Genomic DNA, 23033 nt, shown 5'->3' with positions numbered 1-23033 from the left:
CAAAGTAGGTATTACTATTATTCCTATTTTCCAGAAATGAAACTGAGGCACAGAAAGAAGAATGGAACCAGGAGCTCCCATTCCAAGATTAATGCTCTTAATCTCTACACTGTATTATCTGAGGGAAAGTAGAAAGTGGGAAAGTCATGGAGCACTCTCAAGGCCAATCTTAGAAGGCTGGGCTTAATTCTGTAAGAAATGGAAAGTCAATGGTAATGAGCAAGGGAGTACAACAATCTTTTTTCTTTTTTCTTTTTTCCCTTTCCTTTCTTTTCTTCTTTCTCTCTCTTTCTCCCTTTCTTTCTTTCTTTTTCTTTCTGAGAACACCAAAAGCAATTTATAGAATGGACTGAAATGGAAATAAACCAGGACACCATTATGTTATCTAAAGAAGATTATAGAAACTTTAGTTTCTAGTATTGGATGTAGGTCACCTCTTAGAAAACACAAAATAATTTTTGTAATACATGAACAAAGTCCAATGATTTTAAGAGGACAAGTTTATTACCATCATTACAGGTTCATGATGGGTTCTAAATAATCCACCTAACTGTTTTGGTTCTTTTTCTTTCCCTTATAGTAACAGCAAAATATCAGTAGTAAGAACTCATTTGTTCTTAATAATACTGTCAACTATTTAGCCTTGGTAATGTTTAGTGTGTGTTTAGTGGGCTTTTATTTTTGCAGTTTCCTGAATTATATCATTTCCTTCCCACATCAACTCTGTGAGGTGAGTTTTGCACACAATGCAGGCATGCAACGTGTGATAATCACATCATGGAAAATGGGGTATCCAGTCCCTTGAGCATTTATCTTTTGTATTACAAATAATCTAATTATACTCTCTTAATTAATTAATTAATTTTGAGACAGGGTCTCTTTCTGTTGCGTAGGCTGCGGTGGCATGATCTTGGCTGCCTTTTAGTTATTTTAAACTGTACAATTAAAATATTTTGACTATAGTCACTCTGTTGTGCTACCAAATGCTAGGTATTATTCACTCTTTCTACCTTTTTTTTTGTACCTGTTAACCATCCTCATTTCCCTCACACCTCCCTATATCCTTCCCAGCCTCTGGTAACCATCATTCTACTCTCTATCTCCATGTGTTAAATTATTTTGATTTTCAAATCCCACACATAAGTGAGAACATGCAGTTTGTCTTTCTGTGCCTGGCTTATTTCACTTAACATAATGACCTCCAGTTTCATTCATGATGTTGCAAATGATAGGATCCCTTTTTTTTAATGACTGAATAGTACTTCGTTGTGTACAAGAACCACATTTTCTTTATCCACTCATCTGTTGATGGACACTTAGGTTGCTTCCAAATCTTGGCTATTGTGAACATTGCTGCAATAAACATGAACTATAAAGAGGATTGATACCTTAATGAAAAGTATGGTGGCCATAAAATAGAGATTATCATATTAAGGCCTAACTACCTATAGAGTCTCAGCTCTTGAACACGTGGCAGAATTTTTAACAATTTTATTGGGGTATGATTGGCATATAATAAACCATACATATTTAAACTGCATAATTTGTCAAATTTTGACATAAATATATACCTGTGGCACCATCACCAAATCAAAATACTGAACATATTCCTAAATTTCATCACTTGATTTTCAAATGTTATACCCATCTTGCTTTCCAGAGACAAACTCCACTTGATCATGATGCATTATCATTTTTACATATTATTGCATTCAATTTGCTGTTTTTTAAATTAGAGATGGGGTCTCACTCTGTTGCCCAAGCTGGAGTGCAATGGCTATCCACAGTGCTATCAGTTTCCCTCTAAGTACTGCTTTAGCAGCATCTCAAAATTTTTGATATATTGTATTTTTATTTTCATTCAGTTCAAAGCATTTTCTAATTTCCTTCTTTCTTTATTATTTGAACCATGGGTTATTTAGAAATATGTTATTTTGTTTCCAAATTCTTAGAAATTATCCAGATATTTTTCTGTTATTTATTTCTAATTTATTTCTATCATGGTTAGAGAAGGTACTTTACCTAACATGAAGCCTCTTAAATTTACTGAGATTCATTTAGTCCAGACATAGAATATCTTGGTAAATATTCCTTGAGCTTTTAAAAAGAATTTGTATCCTGCTGTTGTTGGGAAAAGTTCCCTATAAATATCACTTGGGTTAGGTTGGTTGGTAGTGTTATTCAAGTCTTCTATAACCTAACTGATTTTCCATTTGTTCTATTTACCATTAAGAGACAGAAAATCTCTGACTATAATTGAAATGTTGAAATCTCTCACTCTAATTATGGATTTGTATTTTTTTCTTACAGGTCTTTCTGTTTTTGTTTTGGTTTTTTCTTGTAGGTTGAGGTGGTGCTATTTGGGTCACAAATATTTCAGATTGCTGTGTCCTCATGTTGAGTACATGAGGCCAGGAGGGGAAAACTAGACATATACTTAAAAAGTTCCCTACAAATATCGCTTGGATCAGGTTGCTTGTAACACCTTTAACAAATAAAATTATATTATATTATATTATATTGTATTATATTATATTATGGTATATTATATTATATTGTATTATATTATATTATGGTATTTAAAGATAATAAAAATTATATATAAAGGTAACACCTTTAACAAATGAAATTATGTTATTTATCCTTGGGAAAACTCCTTGCTATAAAATCCATTTTCTCTGATACCAAGGGCCATTTCAGTTATTTGTTTGGTTTTAATTGGTGTTAATATGGCATGTCTTTTCTATTCCTTTACTTTTTGTGCCTTTACATTTAAAGTTGAGGTCGAGGGACTGGAGGCAGTATATAGTTAGGTCTTTCTTTTATATCAAATCTGACAATCTTCCTTTTAATTACAGTGTTTAGACCATTTGCATTTATTATGGTGATTGACATGCTGATGTTTCAGTCTGCAGTCCTACTATCTGTTTTGTATTTGTCCCATCTCCTTTTTGTTTCCTCTTTTCTGCTTTCTTTGGAATTATTTGTCTAATTTTTGTTATTCTATTCTCTCTTCTTTGTTTAATGTTAACTATGTTTTTGTTGTCTTATTTTGTTGGTTGTTTCAGAGTTTGTAGTATACATCTTTAGCTTATCATAGTTTACCTTCATGTGATATTATATCAGAGAACACAGAATAAAAGAAACTTACAATAGCATATATATCTAGTTTTCCCCTCCTGTCCTTCGTGCTATTGTCAAAAATTTTACTTCTACGTAGGTTTTAAACTCCAAAATACATAGTTATTATTTGTATTTTAAACAGTTGTTTGTGATTTAAAGAAATTTAAATAATAAGAAAAAAAAAAGTATTTACCTATGCAGTTACCAGTTCTGGACCTTTTATATAGATCTCGATTTCCATCTGGTATCATTATGTTCTGCTTAAAAGTCTTTCTTTCAATGGTTTGGGTTTTTGTTTGGTTTGGTTTGGTAGTACAGGTCTTTTTATGATTAATCCTTTTAGATTTTTTAATATCTGAAAGCATACTTATTTCATCTTTGTTTTCAAATACAGGCAATCCTTATGCTGCACAGTTCAAATATAAATAGATTTCAGTTACCACTGTTTAACTAAAACATTACCACTGTTTAGCTGAAAAGTTACCTCTGTTTAGTAAAAACAGTCCCCCAATAACATGGTTTAAATTTCAGCTATCATGGTATATGTACTATGAGTAACTGCACAAAATACAAACTTTGCTACTAGCTCCTCAGACCATTAATAAGTAAATGACAGTCAGCAAAGCATGTAGTTATGATGCCTCCTTGTTTCCTAGTGATAAACTCATGTAACATTGCATAAAAATGAATACTTTCCCGTCTCTACTAAAAATACAAAGATTAGCCAGGTGTGGTGGCATGCGCCTGTAATCCCAGCTACTTGGGAGGCTGAGACAGGAGAATCACTTGAACCCAGGAGGCGGAGGTTGCAGTGAGCCGAGACTGCACCACTACACTCCAGCCTGGGCGACAGACCAAGAATCCATCTAAAAAAAAAAAAACCTCAGGAAAGAAAGGGAATTGGCAAAAATAATAATAATAATAAATAATAAATAATGCCAGGTACCACAAAGAAACCAAAAGTAATAATGTTGGAATGATGGAAATTCAAACAACATGAATAGAGTTGGCTAACTGTGGAAATGTTGACATTGCCACTATTTGAAAGACTCTAGGCCGGGCGCGGTGGCTCAAGTCTGTAATCCCAGCACTTTGGGAGGCCGAGACGGGCGGATCACGAGGTCAGAAGATCGAGACCATCCTGGCTAACACGGTGAAACCCTGTCTCTACTAAAAAAAATATACAAAAAACTAGCGGGGCGAGGTGGCGGGTGCCTGTGGTCCCAGCTACTCGGGAGGCTGAGGCAGGAGAACGGCATAAACCCAGGAGGCGGAGTTTGCAGTGAGCTGAGATCACGCCACTGCACTCCAGCCTGGGCGACAGAGCAAGACTCCATCTCAAAAAAAAAAAAAGAAAGACTCTAGATATGCAGCAAGATGAGCTTAGTGAAGGTGGACATATTGACAAATGAGTAAAGTGATTTTCATAAAAAAGAAAGATGTTTGAATTTCATATCGAAGGAACTCTTAAAGATATTTCAAACACTGAATGAGAAATGGATAAAATATTAGAAGTTAATCTGAACTAGAAGTATGACAATTTACCAAAGCATAGAAAAGATGTTTATTTCATGTAATAAGTTACATAACAAGAAGTCAAGCACTGTTAAAACTACCCTTGGTAAATTTTTTACAAAGAAATAAACACATTAATTTTCAATGTTTTTAATGTTTCTGATTACAGTGACCCAATTAGATGTCAGTTTTACTATTTTTTATACATTTATAAGTGACATTAAGAGAGTTTTTAGTATTTTGGTAAGAATTCTTAACAGTCAACTGGGCCAGTGGTTCACTCCTGTAATCTCAGCACTTTGGAAGGCAAGTCAAGCAGACTGCTTGAGCTTAGGAGTTTGAGGCCAGCCTGGGCAACACGGCAAAATCCCATCTCTACAAAAAAATACAAAAAACTAGCCAGGTGTGGTAGTGTGTACTTGTGGTCCCAGCTACTCAGGAGGCTGAGGCAGGAGGTTCACTTGAACCTTGGAGGTCATGACTGCAGTGAGCCAAGATCAGATTACTGCACTCCAGCCTAGGCAACAGGACTCTATGTCCAATGTCTTGAGAACTGTGGTTTCATATATTTTATACAATATTTCAGTTGTTTCAGTTAGGAAAGTAAATTCAGTCTCCAGCTTAGCCAGAAGTAGAAGTCAAAGTATCTAAAACTTTTATCTGGATTTTTCAAACAATACCTTAGTTCTTCACTTGTTTTACAAACAAATTCCTCAGTCTCCATTATTCATTTTCTAGTATATCCTTTTTTTGTGATTTAAATAAAATTAAAAGGACTATTTGTATGTAGTATGTCCTAAGACCAAAAAAAACCCCAACTATGAAAGAAACTAATAGAACACTAAAAGGAATGGTACATACAAAAGACCAAATGGAAACACTAAATGCGCTGCTTTAGATATCCCACCTTCATTACCAGCATGTACCAGCAGTTTATCATTTGATGAAATGTTAGAGGGAAATGTACAAACCAACAAATATTTTAAATTTGTATCCCAAACTTTTGCAAATGACACATACCAGATTCAAATATGTGCACATTTCTGCCACATAATCCTATATGAGGCAGTTACTATAAGCCTGACACTTGGGTGGGCACGAGTCACTTACTATGCATGGACCCAGACTTCTACGAACTTATAGGACCTGAACCAGAATAGGGAAACAATGAATCCATTTCTAATGACAAAACAAATGCATGAATAAATGAATAAATCTATCAAGATTGAAAGACCAAGCTGTGCTCAAGGTGATCAGGGGTCCTAGGAGAGGGCGCTTAATTCAACACAGGAGAAATGATGTCAAAAAGATAAAAAGAACTCATAGAGACAGAAGGTAGAATAATGGCTGCCAGGGGCTAGGGAAATGGGACAATGGAGAGTTATTGTTTATTAGACATACAGTTTCAATTTTACAAGATGAAAGTGTTCTGTGGATGCATGGTGGCACTGGTAACACAGCAATGCCGTAGAACTACACACATAAAAAGAGCTAAGATGGTAGATTTTATGCTATGCATATTTTACCACAATTAAAAGTTCTACATAAATAGTTAAATAAAAAGAAAGTTTCCCTGAGAAGGTATCATTGGAGCTGAGAGTATTTTTTTAATATGCAGGATTAGCAAGACCTTACAAAGTTTTTGACAACAACAAAAAATCACTTTTTAAATAATAATGTAACTTGTTTTCTCTAACCTTCTGGTTAATAAAATATTTTTTAATGGAGGGAATTTTGACTCTGATGGTGGTCATGGTGGTAGCGGTGGTGGTGTTAATCTTGAAAATTATAACAAGTGATACTTCTTTGCATATCAGGTGTATCTTGAAAAGTTGCATGTAAATAGAATTTTATAAAACACAATTTCGAATGTACAAAGAAAACTATCTGGAGATATCCCACTCTGTATCTCTAACTTATATTTCCCATAAATCCCAATGTTTTCATATCTGCTTTAATTAAAGAGTTACTCCTTGCCTATTGCTATTATTACTACTGACATCCTTATAAAATGTTTCTTATTATCATCTGTTTATTAGTAGAGATAAAATGAATAGGCATTCTCCAAATAGGATATATATCTGTTTTAAGTTGAAATTGTTTTCGAATTATAAAAGATGAGGTATATGATTTTAAAAACTGGCCCTTCTAATAGATTCAAATATAACACTGTAAATTTAATTTCATGTAAACACCCATGTCCCATGTATTTACAAGGACAAATAATATTGACCCACCTCTGAATCTTGCTCTGGGTAACTAGTCATTATTCTCAGTCTCAAATATGGACATAGAAATCTAAACAATTTAGAAAGGTATGTATTATGACTTTTTAATGAACCAAACCAAACTTTATGTTCCTTCTATTTCTGTTCTCTTATTTTTTATTTCTTCAGCCCCCGATTCCCCATCATCTTATATTTCCTAGGTTTCTCATTCTTCTCTTTCAGTTGGGTTTGTTCCTGATTGTTTTGCAGGGACAGCTACATCACTACAGTCTTACCATCAGTGACAATGAGGAATTCACTGCATAATAATTTATTGTGAAGACATCCAGATATCAGGGAAGAAAAAAGGAAAGATGGGAAGAAAGGAGGTAGAGAAGGAGGAAAAAAATAGAGAAAGGAAGGTAAGAAGGGAAGGAGGGGAAAAGAGAAAGACAGACACAAAAGGAGAAATAGAAGAAGGAAAGAAGAGACAAAGTGTCAGCTGCCTCAGCCTTGAGCCTCTGGATAATTCAACAACTGCTCGGAAATTAGCTATAGAGAAATGAACAGGAAAACGTTAATGCACTGCTTTTCACCTACATAGCAATATGAAATCATGGAAAGAACTTAAGATTTGAGTAATCCAAAACTGGATTTCAATTATTATTTTGCCACTTAACCCTGATTAATGTGAGTCATATAACTTCTCTGAGCCATTTCCTCACCAATAAAGTGGAGAGAATAATACCTCACCTTGCTATTATTGTGAGAATTAAATAGAAAATTGTATTTAAGCTTCCTGGTTCTTAATAATGTTAGTTCCCTTCATCCTTGACTTTTATAAAAACCAAAATCTGACATTGATCAAGTTTAATTAACATTTCAACATTTTCCAATTAATGTTTGCATTTGCTATTAAGCCAGAATATATGAACCTTATTTTGGTTATGTGTACACAAATAGACATTTAAGTTTTGTTAGACACCATCAGTATATAAGCTTCACATCTCAGGAGTGTCTATTCCTGATTTATAATTTAAATTTTATACCAAAAAAAGAGCACGTGTTAGTCATTGGCTTAACAGTAAATTGGCCTATTAACATTGTGATCAAACTTTATCTGAAGAGTCATGAGCAACTTCTCTTTATCTAAACATCCACAAAATATATTTATGGAAAAGTAAGAAATGTGAGTTTACATGTTAAAGCAACACCCATATATTGAAAGCAATACCCATATACACAACGTGGACTCTAAGTGACTCCTTTGCCCTCAAAATATGAATTGAGTGCTTACTATGTGCCTGCAGCACCTAGTAACTTGAACGTATAGCAGTGCATAGATGTGATACCTTTCCTAACCCATCATAAGGGTCACAGCCGATACTCCTGTAAAAAAAAAGACAAGTTAACAAGAAAAAAGCGTAAAAAATTGATCAAAATTTCACATGACACAGGACCCTTCAGAAATAAAGACCCAAAGATAAAGGGAAAACAATTCATTTTTATGCTTAGGTTGAATGAAGAATGGACAGCCATGTAGAAATGTGATTGGACAGAAAGGGTATGTTTTAATGGTAATAGATTGACTGAGGAAACCAGCAAGGCCTGTCTGTTCAGATTCTTCCTGGCCTCTCTGTGCGGTATTCCTCCTCCTGAGTACAGGGCAGGACTCCTTCCAGAATGCTATCAGATAAGAGTAGATCGGAAAATTTCTTTATGGTCACCTCCTAGATCTAGACAGACAAGCAGGGGAAGATTAAAGTAGTAACTCTAGTTTTTATGGCTGGCTTTGGGGAAGAGGGGTTCTATTTTCTAGGACCCGCCTTGGGAAAGAGGAATTCTAGTTTCTAACACCCGCCTTATGGGAAAAAGGGGAGCAGGAGAAAGAAGAGCAGCAGAAGGTCAGAAAGATCTCACTTCTGAGCCTTGTAGTATCCTTTAGTTCAAAGTACTCAGTATGCCAAAGCCCCATTTCTTGGGGTATCATTTTCTGAGCCCCAGCATATACATGTGAGACACTCAGGAGGAAAATGAGGTAATTACAAGGCAGTGGCTCAGAGTTTGGGCTTAAATACCATCACCCTGCTGAAACCAAGAACGAAGGGTGTGGGGGAGAGCCGGTTACGGGGAGATGCCCAGAAAAAGTATGGTAAACAAGGGTAAGGTTTGATATCCAAATTTAAATCTATGCCTTCTCCATTGATAAGAGTACCTAACGATTTAGTCACCCTGCTCTTCCTGGTACAGAGAGGGAGACGCCCTTACAGATGAAGATTTATAGAGCTATAAATTTCCCTTTCAAAAAGGTGACTTCTACTCTAGTTTTCAGAGATTCTCCTGTGGCTGCTGTTTCTCAAAGTGGCCAGCTCATAAATAATCCTTATTTTGAGGTGGCATATTCTGGTCTCCTACAGTCACATATGGGGGTAGCATGTCCTGAGCCCAATCACTGGTCTGGGTATACAAAGACACTGAATGCCAGCTCCAAACAGATAAAGGCCAGGTGCAGTGGCTCACACCTGTAATCCCAGGACTTTGGGAGGCCGAGGTGGGTGGATCACCTGAGATCAGGAGTTCAAGACCAGCCTGGCCAATATGGTGAAACCCTGTCTCTACTAAAAATACAAAAATTAGCAGGGCGTCGTGGCACGTGCCTGTAGTCCCACCTACTCAGTAGGCTGAGGCAGCAGAATTGCTTGAACCCGAGAGGTGGAGGTTGCCATGAGCCGAGATCACGCCACTGCACTCTAGCCTGGGTGACAGAGCAAGACTCCGTCTCAAAAAAAAAAAAATTATTTTTTTAAAAAATAGTTAACATAAAGTCAGTAGATTTCTAAAAATTACCACAGGCAAAGAGTTAAAAGTAAATTACTGACCCTGGTCCAATCCAGGTCTAAGCAGGCATCCCAACGTCTGGTATGCCTGTTTACATTTTGGCTTAATCATTGTCTGTAATTGAGGAATCTTAGTAGGCAATATTCAGCAATTTACTCACGGGGAAAAATATTTCTTCTTGATGGTGAGTATGATGTCACTACAGAATATAAAACTGGGATTAGCCAGATAGTACATATTAATCTATAATAGTTCTATGTTTGTACAGTAAAACTGCCCTGTAAAATTAAATTTTTAATTATACATTTTCAATTTTAACTAAATTTTAAAATGAAACTACAGTATGCCACACCCTTCTTAGTTTTCAGAGTTATTTAAATGTGACATACATGCATTAGTGACAATCCTAAGCATATGGAATACTCAAAACATTCAACTTACAGCTTTTGAGGCAGTAAAGATAATTAAAGGAACCCACAAAAGATGGCGAAGCCTCCAGAGATTAAAAACCATGGGACTCCAGAACCTCCCGCAAGTCTGAAAGGCAAGAAGAGGAAAGTGTTACTGGATTGTGGAGAAACCTGGAACCCTGAAACAAGAGGCACCTGATAACAATTACATACATGCTAAAGACCAGTCCCAATCAGAGACTCTCTCCTTGACATATAATCAGAAGGATTAAATGGCATTAATGTTACTACAAGTAATAATAACAGCGAATACTAACACTAATCAAGATATTACAATGTGGCATCCACTGTTGTAAGCATCTGTCGTGCGTGTTCTCATCCATTCTTCAGCCATGAGGGGCATATTACTTGTGTCCCCAATTTGCAGAGAATAAATAATGTGCCCAAACAGCTTGTAAAAGGCTAAGTCCAAATTTAAACCTAGGCAGTCTGACTGCGGAGGCTATACTCTTAACCACAGAAAGGTGTGCGTAATTAGAATTGCATTCAAATGAAATCCTTACGGTGAATCAAACATCAGGGCATTTTCTCCAGACTCCACTGTACGATTCAGTTGGTTTACTCTAGGCAGAGAGATTTCTTTAATTATGTAAAACCTATTTGAGGAACTGTTTTTTGATTCATCCCATGGGAGGAAAAACATAATATCATCACCTCTTGAAATTGTGAAATGTTTTTATCTTTTCAAAGCTGTTTGTTTTTCTGTGCTTATCTTCAGGATTTTTATGCAGTCAGACTGGAAGTTGCCGCTTGCATTTGGTACCCAGCTAAGTCTTTCCATCCACATTGTTCTGTCTGCATCCAGGCTTTACATTAACTGAAAGGCACAGAATACTGTCTCAGGAAGGACTTTCCATGCAAGAGGAGGGCTACTTAGAAAATGTTTTCATTCACTTCTAACTTTTCACCACCCCTACTCCAACTCATCCCCCCGTACCATTCTGGTTTTTTAAGCAGGAAAATTTGTATATTCGTCTAACGTATTCAGTAATAGAGATTATAATACAGTGCTTTGGTAAATTCATCATCAAATACATTTTTTCAAAATATTGGGTTGGTGCAAAAGTAATTGTGGTCTTTGTCATTACTTTTAATGGCAAAGACCCCAGTTACTTTTGCACCAACCTAATATGTAGCCTATACTAGTCAGAGTTCTCCAGAGAGACAGAACCAATAGGAGGGAATTTATTAGGGGAATTGGTTCATGCAATTATGCAAGCTGAGAAGTCTCATGACAGGCCATCTGCAAGCTGGACAACCAAGGAAGTGAGTAACATGGCTCGGTCCAAGTCCAAACGCCTGAGAATCAGGGTGGGGCCAAGGAAGCCAACTTAACAATTATCTGTTTAAGGCCAAAGGCCTGAGAACCTGGGAGCACTGATGGTGCAATTCCCAGAGTTGAGGGGCCAGAAAATCTGGAGTTCTGATGTCCAATGACAGAAGGAAAAGGGTATACCTGCTTCAACAGAGAGAGAAGTCTCCTTTGCTCTGCCTTTTTATTCTATCTGGGCCCTCAGTCAATTGGATGATACCTGCCCACAATAGGTAAGGTCACATCTTCCTTGCTTTGTCCATTGATTCAAATGCCAGTCACTCTCTCTCTCTTTTAACTTTTATTTTAGGTTCGGGAGTACATGTGAAGGTTTGTTACACAGGTAAACTCGTCATGGGGGTTTGTTTTATAGATTATTTCCTCACCTTTTTCTGCTCCTCTCCCTCCTCTCTCCCTCCCTCCTCAAGTAGACCCCAGTGTCTGTTTTTCCCTTCTTTGTGTTTATAAGTTCTCATCACTTAGCTCCACTTTAAGTGAGAACAGGTGGTATTTGGTTTTCAGTTCCTGCATTAGTTTGCTGAAGATAATAACCTCCAGCTCCATCCATGTTCCTGCAAAAGACATGATCTTGTTCTTTTTTACAGCTGCATAGTATTCTGTGGTGAATATGTACCACATTTTCTTTATCCAGTCTGTCACTGATGGGCATTTAGGTTGATTCTGTCTTTGCTATTGTAAATAGTGCTGAAGTGAACATTCATGTGCATGTGTCTTTATGATAGAATGATTTATATTCCTCTGGGTATATACCCAGTAATGGGATTGCTGGGCTGAATGGTAATTCTATTTTTAACTCTTTCAGGAATCACCATATTGCTTTCCAAAATGGTTGAAATAATTTACACTTCCACCAACAGTGTATAAGTGTTCCCTTTTCCCTACAACCTCACCAGCATCTGTTATTTTTTGACTTTTTAATAATGGCCATGCTGACAGGTATGAGAAGGTATCTCACTGTATCTGCATTTCTCTAATGATTAGTGATGTTGAGCTTTTTTATATTTTTTGGCCACATGTATGTCTTCTTTCGAAAAGTGTCTGTTCATGTCCTTTGCCTACTTTTTAATGGGGTTTTTTCTTTTGTAGGTTTAAGTTCCTTGTAGATGCTGGATATTATACCATTGTCAGATGCATAGTTTGCAAATATTTTCTCCCATTCTGTAGGTTGTCTATTTATTCTGTTGATAGTTTCTTTTGCTGTGCAGAAGCTCTTAAGTTTAATTAGATCCCACTTGTCAATTTTTGCTTTTGTTGCGATTGCTTTTGGTGTCTTTGTCATGAAATCTTTGCATGTTCCTATATCCAAGACGGTATTGCCTAGGTTGTCTTCCAGGTTTTTTAGTTTTGGGTCTTACATTTACATCTTTAACTTATCTTGAGTTGATTTTTGTATATGGTGTAAGGAAGGGGTACAGCTTCAGTCTTCTGCATATGGCTAGCCAGCTATTCCAGCACCATTTATTGAATAAAGAGTCTTTTCCCCACTGCTTGTTTTTGTCAGCTTTGTTGAAGATCAGATTGTAGGTTGAAGCCTTATTCTGTTCTATTGGTCTATATGCCTGTTTTTGTACCAGTACCATGCTGTTTTGGTTACTGTAGCTCTGTAGTATAGTTTGAAGTGGGTAACATGATCCTTTCAGCTTTGTTCTTTATGCTTAAGATTGCCTTGGCTACTAGGGCTCTTTCTTGGTTCCATATACATTTTTAAATATTTTTTCTAATTCTGTGAAGAATGATATTGGTAGTTTGATAGGAATAGCATTGAATCTGTAAATTGCTTTGCGCAGTATAGCCGTTTTAATGACATTAATATCCTATCCATGAGCATAGGATGTTTTTCTTCAAATGCCTCTGTCTTCTAAAAACACCCTCATAGACAAACCCAGAAATAATGCTTTACCAGGTATCTGGGTATCCTTTAATCCAGGCAAGTTGACATCTACAAGAAACATCATACAGCCCAATACCATTTTTTTACTTTTTATGGATAGATTATTTCATATAGGAAAGTGCATGAATCAAAAGTATGCAGCTCAATTATTTATTAAAAATAAATACCCCTATGTAGCCACTACCCAAGTCAGGAAATTGAAGATTAGCAGAATTTCAGAAGCCCTCTTGTGCCCTCCTCTAATCATTGCCTACCCACTCTCTGTAAACAACCACTGCCCTAACTTTTAACTCTGTGGATGAAGTTTACCTGTGTTGAGACCTTATATAAATGAGGTCATACAATACGTACTCTTTTATGTCTGGAATTCTCTTATATCTGATTCACTCATTTTACTACATATAGCCAATGTTTATTTATTTTCATTGCAATATAGTATTCCATTATATGAATATGCCACAATTTATGTAAATATTCTATCGTTGATAGATATTTGGAAATTATAAAACATAACTGACAAAGGGCTTATATATGAAATATATAGAGATATGCTACAATAACAAAAACTACCAATAAACTAATAGAACAAAAGAGACCATGTAGTAATAATAAAAAAAGGAAGATACCCAAATTGTCAAATAACATTAAAAGGTGCTCAGTCCCCTTCTTCATCCAGGAAATGTAAATTTAAGCCATGATGAGATACCACTACATATCCACCAGAATGACTAAAATGAAAGGACTGATGACAAATTTAAGTGTTGATGAAGATAAGAAACAACACAATCCTATATACTTTTGTGTATAATTGGTGCAATCACTTAAGAAAACAGTCTGGCCTCATCAACTAAAGTTGAATATATTCCATTTCTAACTATAAATTCATTCAGGTTTTAAATGCATTTTTAAAATATAGGCTTAGAGAAACAGGCTAGGTAGTGATTTATGTAAAACTACCTCTGAGCTCTTCCAAGTAGTTACTTATATTACATCAATTTTTAAAAATACTGTACAGTTCAATCTGATTGTGTTCTTCCCAGATTAGACCTTATCTAGAATATTACATCCAAATATGTTATTTTTTACAGGTAGGTGGATCTGGGGGAAAAAAAAAAACAAACATGTTATTTTCCATTATACATTGGTAATTTGGAGATGAAAGTGGAGATTCTGCAAACTCTCTCAGTTAGTGATTAAATAAGGCATTAAGCATTAGACACCCACCATGAGCCAGAGGTGGGGCTAGACCCTAGAAGAAGGTTGGAGAACAAAACAACTAATACAACACATTTAAATATTTCAAAGTCTATCACATTTCTACATTATTTTCACTCTACTCACTCTCCCTAGGTGATATCATGTACTCTCAGTCTTCTCCTGGGAGTCTGAAACTGCCTTTGGAAAGATGATGACAATGAGAGAAGTCTAGCATGGCTGACTGCATCTTGCCTGTAGCCTCACAGGCTGGCTGTCCTCACTCATTTGTGGGCATAGGCCAACTTAACTATGGGAGGAATTTAGTTTATCATTTAACTTTGAAGCAAGTATTATAATATTCCCTCCCTAAAACGAACTCCCTCCTTGCTAAGGGACCCAAACCACCTTTGTAAGACTAATGAAAAGTCACAAGATTAGGATTATAGGAGACACCTAAATTCTGCTAAATTGTAGGTGTAGCTAAATGGTAACCAGCCATTGCCCCTAGCCTGTCTTTCTATAATCCTTTGCTGCTCAGGAGTCATGTGGTCAGAGGTGACAAGATTTAGGACTTCCTCAGTTGCTCCTACAGATAACGTCACTCTTGGGCTGGGTGCCATGGCTCACACCTGTGATCCTAGCACTTTGGGAGGCCAAAGTGGGTAGATTTCTTGAACTCAGGAGCTCGAGACCAGCCTGAGCAACATGCAGAAACCCTGTCTCTACAAAAAAACATGCACAAAAAAAAAAAAAAAAAAAAAAGAGGCCAGGTGTGGTGGTATGAGCCTGTGGTCCCAGCTAGTTGGGAGGCTGAGGTGAGGTGGGAGGGTCACTTTAGCCTGGGAGGCAGAGGTTGCAGAGAGCCGAGATCACACCACTGCATTCCAGCCTGGATGACAGAGCAAGACCCCCATCTCAAAATAAAATAAAATAAAAAGATAACATCACGATTTTGGCACCTAAGATTGATCTTTTATGAGGTCTTTCAGACTTCTGCATTTTGGCAACCAAGCGACTCCACCCAGACCCAGGATTCATGACTCAATCAGTCCTGTGATCCCCTCCCAGAGGCAGACTCAGTACACAGAGACTGTTTTTCACACCCCTATGATTTCATCCCCAACCAACCAGCAACACTCATTCCCTAGCCGCCTGCCCAGTAAATTATCCATTAAAACTCTAGCTTCTGAGTTCTTGGGGAGGCTGATTGGAGTAATAATTCCAGCCCTTCTGCTTGGCTAGGTCTGCATTAACTATCTCTACTAGTCCATGCAGCAGGCAGTAAGAACCTATTGGGCAATTACAAGTCTTTTCCTGTGATCTCTAGGCTTGTAAGTCCTAAGTCTTAATATTCAACCCAAATCTCTACCCTTAGCACCAGAATTTACCCCTACCTGCTGACTGGATGTCCATTTGCTCCAGCTGCTTATATCTAAATCTAACTCATCTTCCCCCAAACCTTCTACCTCTGTTAGCAGTTATAGCAGCCATGAAGTCTTTGAAGCTGAAAATTAGACAGTCATCTGAACTCTTTTTATCTATCTCTCACCCTCAACATCTATTTAATTGCTAAATCCTACTGATTTTACTTCCACCTTACCTCCATCCTCTTTTATTAGCACCTGCCTGAATTGCAAAAGCAGCCTCCCAGTCATGCCTCTGAACTTCCAGTCAACATACCTTTTGGCAGTGCCCACCTGTCCTACCTTACAGGCAATGGAATCTAGTTGATTTCCCTCATCAAATTATTCGATGGTTCTTCATCACCTTTAGCACAGAGCATCACCTACAGTCATCTCAGTTTATGCTGTAAAAGCAGAGACTATTCAGAAACTGGTAACAGTAGCTGCTTCCTGAAGGGGAACCTGTTGACTAGGGGAATGGGAAGAGACACTTAGTTTTCATCATGTACCCTCTTTATTTTTTTTAATTTGGTACCATAGCCACGTCTTGCCTATTCAAAAAACATTTTTTAACATATGCTATAAGATTCTGCATATTGGTAATAAATGGGCTACAAATTTGGTTCTGAGTATCCTGATAGCCAAAGAAACAAGAGAAATACAATTAAAGTCATGTATTCATTAAGATCAAATCAAACCAACTTCTGAGAACAAGCCCAGGTTTTCCTTGATCTAAAATATTTTTTTAAAGAAGTGTTCCTCTGGGTTCTCATGTGTAGGGGAAATCTTCAACACCATTCCCAAATAATTTCAACAGTGACTTTCAGGCTGCTAATCCTTACAATCTTCCTTTAATAACCCAAAAGCATGACTGAAAAAGTTTGGTACAGCTGTTCTCCCAGGAACCACCATTTAATTTTGATGGTTTCAGATGCTCCATTCAAGCTGGATCTCGTAATATGGTCAGCACAAAAAGAAATGAATATTTTCCTCTAGTAATATATATGAAAGAACTCTGCACAAATGAGAGTTGCTAACAGTGAAACAGTCTGGTTCAGAGGTAATTAGCCCATCTTCACTCTCAGGGATATTGCAGAAGAGATTGCTGCCTTGGGTAGAAGTTTGGAAAAAATAACTTCTAAGATCCTTTCAAATATTAAGATTCTACAAGGTGGTGCATCTAAGCATCTTGAAATTGTCTTTTAAAGTTTCAGCACATCTCTATGTGTTAGGAGCTATTATTTAAATAAATTTAAGATCTGTTGTCTGCTTTGCTCATGGGGCTTCCTTGTAACTGGGAAATTCCCTGAATAGAAGGAGAGGTACTATTAGCATGTGATTTAAAGGAAGTCTAAAGAGCTAAATTTGTAGTTTGTGAGGCATTTAAGAAGACCCATGAGCTCAGATTCTCAGTTCCACATTTACCGGCTACCTTCCATGCTCAATAAGTCTAAATAATTCTACCCAAAACAAGGAGTACTATTCCATTTCTTGCCCTAGATTTTCTTACATCAGACAAGGAGAAAGTATCTCAGCCTGCGTCTGCACAAAGCTACAGTAAACATCAGAGGGCCAGACCCCTTTCTAAGCATGTGTGTGTGCGCATGCACCATTCACTTCCAAATTGAAAAGTTCTATCGTATAAGAGGAAAAAAGGAGGAAGAAAGAAGGAAAGAAGGGAAGGGGGTTGGGAGGGAAATAAGAAGGAAGAAGGGAGAGAGAGAGGGAGGGAGGGAGGGAGGAAGGAAGGAAGGAAGGAAGGAAGGAAGGAAGGAAGGCAGGCAGGCAAGACAGGAACTCCCCAGGCCCAGTTTGCAGGGGAGGTGGGAAGAGGAGAGGAATGTCCTTGCCACCCAGGGCCCAGCCCAATGCTCACTTCACCAAGACTTGCTGTACCTCTGTCACCACATTCCCTTGGCGCCTAAAAGGTAAGTACCATCTTCTTAGCCTGTGGCTCAAGGGAAGCAGAGAGGGAGAAAGGTTGCGAAGCATCTAGCTGGGAGTATATGCAAACTAAATCAAATGTATTGTTCAAAATTTACAGTGGGTCATCTCTTCTTTTTTCTTATTTCTTTTCAATATCGAATGAAGGGCTGACCAGCAAGGTCAAACTCCCCTTATTAATGAGGCATTGCTCGGGCTCTGTCTCATTAGGGCACTCAGAACTGTGCATTTACTGCAATTTGCAGCACTTAATAGAGAAAGGTCAGAGCGGGTCACGTTCAATTTCCACTTGGCAGAGGGAGGAAAAATGGAAGCAATTCATTTGCACAAATTTGAATAATTCTTCTCAGTCTCCTTTTCTTTATCTACGTATGGATAATTCCTGCATCTTACCTCACTCACAATCATTTCAGAACTGCCAACTGCCGGATTTCTATGAAGGCTGTAATGGAGCTGACAGATTGTATGAATCCAGGTGTCAAAATAAAGCCTCTGGCTTCTTCCCCCACCCCCTTCTCACAACAGGGAATAGGAGCTGCCTCTAGTGAGCTCTTAAACTTATCATAAATGTATCAAGATTGCTGTGGGCCATGAAACAGCTGTAGACAATTAATCTTTCCACAATTCTTCGGCATAAGAATTGCTTTCCCCGCGAAGTAACATCTGCCGTGCTGAGGTGATTATTCACGGCCGATGGGCGCCACCATAGTTTTATGCATAGAGCCATCAGTGGCAATGAAGCAAAATTTATAGTTTTCCCTGGTTCAGTAAAAATAACATTTCAGCTGCATTAAAACATCATCCATCAGCATTGTCCCAGAGCCCAGAGCCCCATCTCATCCAAAGAAATTAAAAAGTATTCATTTTAATGCTAACTTCTGAAGCTTGCAATGACACCACTGCCTTTTGGGGTTGGGAGGTAATATCACAGAGGAAGGCGGAAGGAAAAGGTTATGTAGCAGAGTGAAGCTGAGTATTAAATGTGCTACTAGATAGTCATGATGTCCCAATTACTGGACTGCTGGTTCTTATTTATTCTTAGCCCCTGAATGGTTAATCAAAAATCCTTGAATCAGATTGAACAACTGAAAAAGGAAAGTCATTTCATACAAGCAATATAATTCCCTGGCTTCAAGGGAAGGTATCAAGTGGATACCAAAGCAATAGATACCTCTTCCAATGCAGTGGGCATTTTGTTTGTTTAACAGTTGAAACATGAATCTGGTGGAATAAGATTTACCTTGGGGGGAAAAAAGGGCATTTGCTTTTAAACATCCCTCAGGATTATGTCAAGCTCAGGGCTTGTTCTCAAAAGCGAAAGAGCCTCCCACTACTTTGAAGCTCTGTTTATAAAGTGGCCAGTTTTAGAACTGGATGTATGGATATTTGAAAACAACAAAATAGAGGCAGAGAAAGACGAAGTCCATAGAGTTTCTTGGCCTACACGGCCTTCATACACAGTGCAGGTCTCCGAGCACACCAATTTGCAAATAAAACATAAATAATATGTTATATTCAAACTCATACATGCTGCATTCCACTGAGCCACCTTTACAATACTCATGTTTTTAAAATTTCAAATAATGAGTCCACCAAGTCAGCCTGGACTTGGGGTAGTATGCTCCACGTCCTGTGCTATATGCTAAGAATACACAGACCTGTAAAAGAGAGGTCCTGCTTGTGGGCAGCCACAGTCTAGAAATAAAGCATATAAACAAATAATTAAAATATAGGTGGTAAGTGGCATAATGAAATAATACACAAAGTGCTGTGGTTGTATGGAAAATGCAATTACTCAGCTGAGGGGAGTAAGAGAAAAATGTCAATTCAATGCAGTTCAGAAAATTAGAATAGTGAGTTAAATTAAATAGTGAAAATTAAAATAGTGAGTATCTGAATACTCACTATTAGAGGCATTAGTAAATATCATCTGGCAATTGTGTCATCATACCTAAAAATATTACTATTCAAAGTCATAAACAAATTCACTTAGAAAGTCCTGAGAAAAGCTAAGAATGAACTGGAAGGTGAGACTTTGACTCTGGTGCTATAGCACTGATATTTCACTGGTGTTACCTCCTACAGAGGCTTTATAAGGTGCAATGCTCTATAAAGGATCTCTCAAAATCAATGTTTGTCCTTGGCGTGTTTTCATCCAAAAGTGAAAGCTAATCATTTTTTACTCATTGGAGATTCTCTTAATTTCACAGTCAATGAAACACAGATTTCAGTGCAAGCCAAAAGTTGAATTTTGCAAAGGTCAAAGGGAAAATTCAAGTTGCTGTGTCAGTGAGTCTCAAACCACAGGCTGAGATGTGCTGATCTGTCACAGCAGAATAACCTCGACACAGGACTGACTCCTGGCCTGACAGGGAGCATTGGGAGAACACAGATCCTCAGGACAGATCCACACAGAGGCAGGTCCACATTGCGTCAAGGTCCTCCAGTAGGTTAAAACTGATCTTTCTCTTTTGTTTTCCAATTTAAAACTACTACCGTCTTTCGAAATTGTTTAGAGGTTGTGTGACATGTAGTGAACAAATACTTTTAAATATCTTCAATAAGCTTACACTTAGTCAAGTTTAAGGTTTAGAGAGAGAGAAAAAGAAAGAGTTGTTCAATATATTTTAAAGATTTATATATATATAAATACGTGTATGTATTTTTAATATAACATATAAATATATGTCAACTTATATATGTAACTTTTAAATTATGTTAAATAGCTGTATATATTATATATACATATATATACACACATATATACACTATATATATACAATTCTAGGCCAGACGCAGTAGCTCATGCCTGTAATCCCAATACTTTGGGAAGCAGAGTCCAGGATTGCTTGAGTCCAGGAGTTTGAGACCAGCCTAGGCAGCATAGTGAGACTTTGTCTCTAAAAAACACTAACAAAATACCCAGGTATGATGGCTCACGCCTGTTGTCCCAGCTATGGGAGACTGAGATAGGAAGATCGCTTGAGTTTGGGAGGTTGAGGTTGCAGTGAGCTGAGATCACACCACTGCACTCCAGCCTGGATGGCAGAGCAAGACCCTGTCTCAAAAACATAAATAAATAAATAATTCTGTAGATCTCTGAATACCTATGTTGAATTCTCATCACATGAGCTTTCAGTGATGTGTGTCTCTCCAGCCCTTGCTGTATGTATGTCAATAGAAATTCTATGAAGGGAAATTGATCTGGAGGAAAACGATATTCTCAACCAAAAGCTGACAATACAATGAAACATTATTTCAGTGAAAAAGAAAAGTTAGCTGTATAAGGGTGTACACTAATAAACAGATTTAAAACTTTATGTACAATAAATGAAAAGAGGATATAATTTGGAAGAAATTTTTCTCAGTGCATAAAGCTATAGGAATATTGTTTTGAAAGATAAAATCTGGAACGGATTGAAGGTTGAGAAAAATTCTATAGAGAAAATGTGCCTCTTTTTAAGCTGTATTTATTGTCACAAAAACAAAATGTCAAGGCCAACTCACTGTGACAGATGTAAGGAGTCAGAACTAGTCAATGCCTGTTTTGTTTCACTCTTCTCTATCCACAGCGTGACTTTCACTCCTGAGAGGAAAGCACTGATGTGGTTGAAGAGGAAGTAGAGCCCCTGGAAGGTGGATGAAAGGACACAGCAAGCAGTGTGAAATAAATTCAAGTTTCGGGGCCCAAAATAGTAACTTTCCAGAGTATTAAAAAGACCACAATCATGATCCCACAACCACTGTCAAAATCCCAAGAAATTAACGGAAAGGGAAAGGTTCCCCAAAACTAGCTGAGAGCAAACATCTGCATTTCCAAAAGGAATAAAGTGGACCCAAGGAACATTTTATGTTGAATCCCAGGATAATTCTAGATGTCTTGTGAGCACTGGAAAATAAAAGTGGGGTTCACTTGGATAAACCAGACTAACAAACAGGAGAGCCAAAGATGTACTCCTTCTTGATTTCATTAGAGCATTTAATAAAATGGCTGGGATCTTTGTATTCAGGATGGAGAAATGGGGCTGAGGGAGTGAGAATGTGCAGAATTTATAGCTGGTTGAACAGTGTTAATTAAGTAACAGAGGGAACCCAGGGGAAGTTGCTATGCTGGAGTGCAGGTACAAGAATCTGTGTGTTCAATTTTACTTTCTTGAAAGAAGACATCTCTCATACTGTCGTTGGCCCAGAGTGAGAAGAGAAGCTGACACTGCTCAAGGCTGCCAGCCTTACAACTTTTAAACAAGGTGGGAGCTGGCTGATGAGCCAGAAATAATAAGATAAAGCATAATAAAATTAAATGTAAAGCCCAACATCCTCATTCAAGAAATTGCAGCTCACAAACCAAACTCAAGCTTAACTGTTACCTAGTAAAAGAAGTCCCATTAAATGCAGGAGCAGCAGAAGCATCATTTAAAGTTCAACAAATAAGGTTCTACACTTAGTCCTAGCCAATTTAAAAAGATAAATAAGAACAAGTAAAGATAAAAGATTGATATCCAGGCAATACGACTAGATACCCAGAAATTACGAGAGAATCAAACAATTAGAAAACTATTTTTAAAAGCAAATAAGGCCAGAAGTAGTGGCACACGCATATAATTCCAACACTTGGGGAGGCAGAGGCAGGTGGACCACTTGAGGTTAGAGTTCAAGACCAGCCTGGCCAACATGGTGACACCCTGTCTCTACAAAAAATACAAAAGTTAGCTGGGCGTGGTGGCACACACCTGTAATCCCAGCTCCTCTGGAGGCTGAGGCAGGAGAATCTCTTGAAACTGGGAGGTGGAGGTTGCAGTGAACAAAGATGGCACCACTATACTCCAGCCTGGATGACAGAGTGAGAATCCGTCTCAAAAAAAAAAGCTAATAAAAGTAGTAATCCAAGATGAAGTTACAAAAACTGAATGCTTGTCTATATTTCTAGAAAAGCCATTTCAAAAATGTTTTAAAATCTCATGCAGAATTGTGAAAATAAATTAAAAATAAAATATCTAGAAATAACTGAAAATAAATAGCAGGATCTATATAAAATATGTGGAAAAATTTTACCAAGAGATTGTTTTTAAAGGTTTGAATAAGTAAAGAGATATAAGACATTCCCGAATATTA

This window comes from Chlorocebus sabaeus, chromosome 7 (assembly GCF_047675955.1).
Source record: "Chlorocebus sabaeus isolate Y175 chromosome 7, mChlSab1.0.hap1, whole genome shotgun sequence".
In the NCBI taxonomy this organism is placed as follows: Eukaryota; Metazoa; Chordata; class Mammalia; order Primates; family Cercopithecidae; genus Chlorocebus; species Chlorocebus sabaeus.
This window is presented reverse-complemented; position numbering follows the sequence as displayed.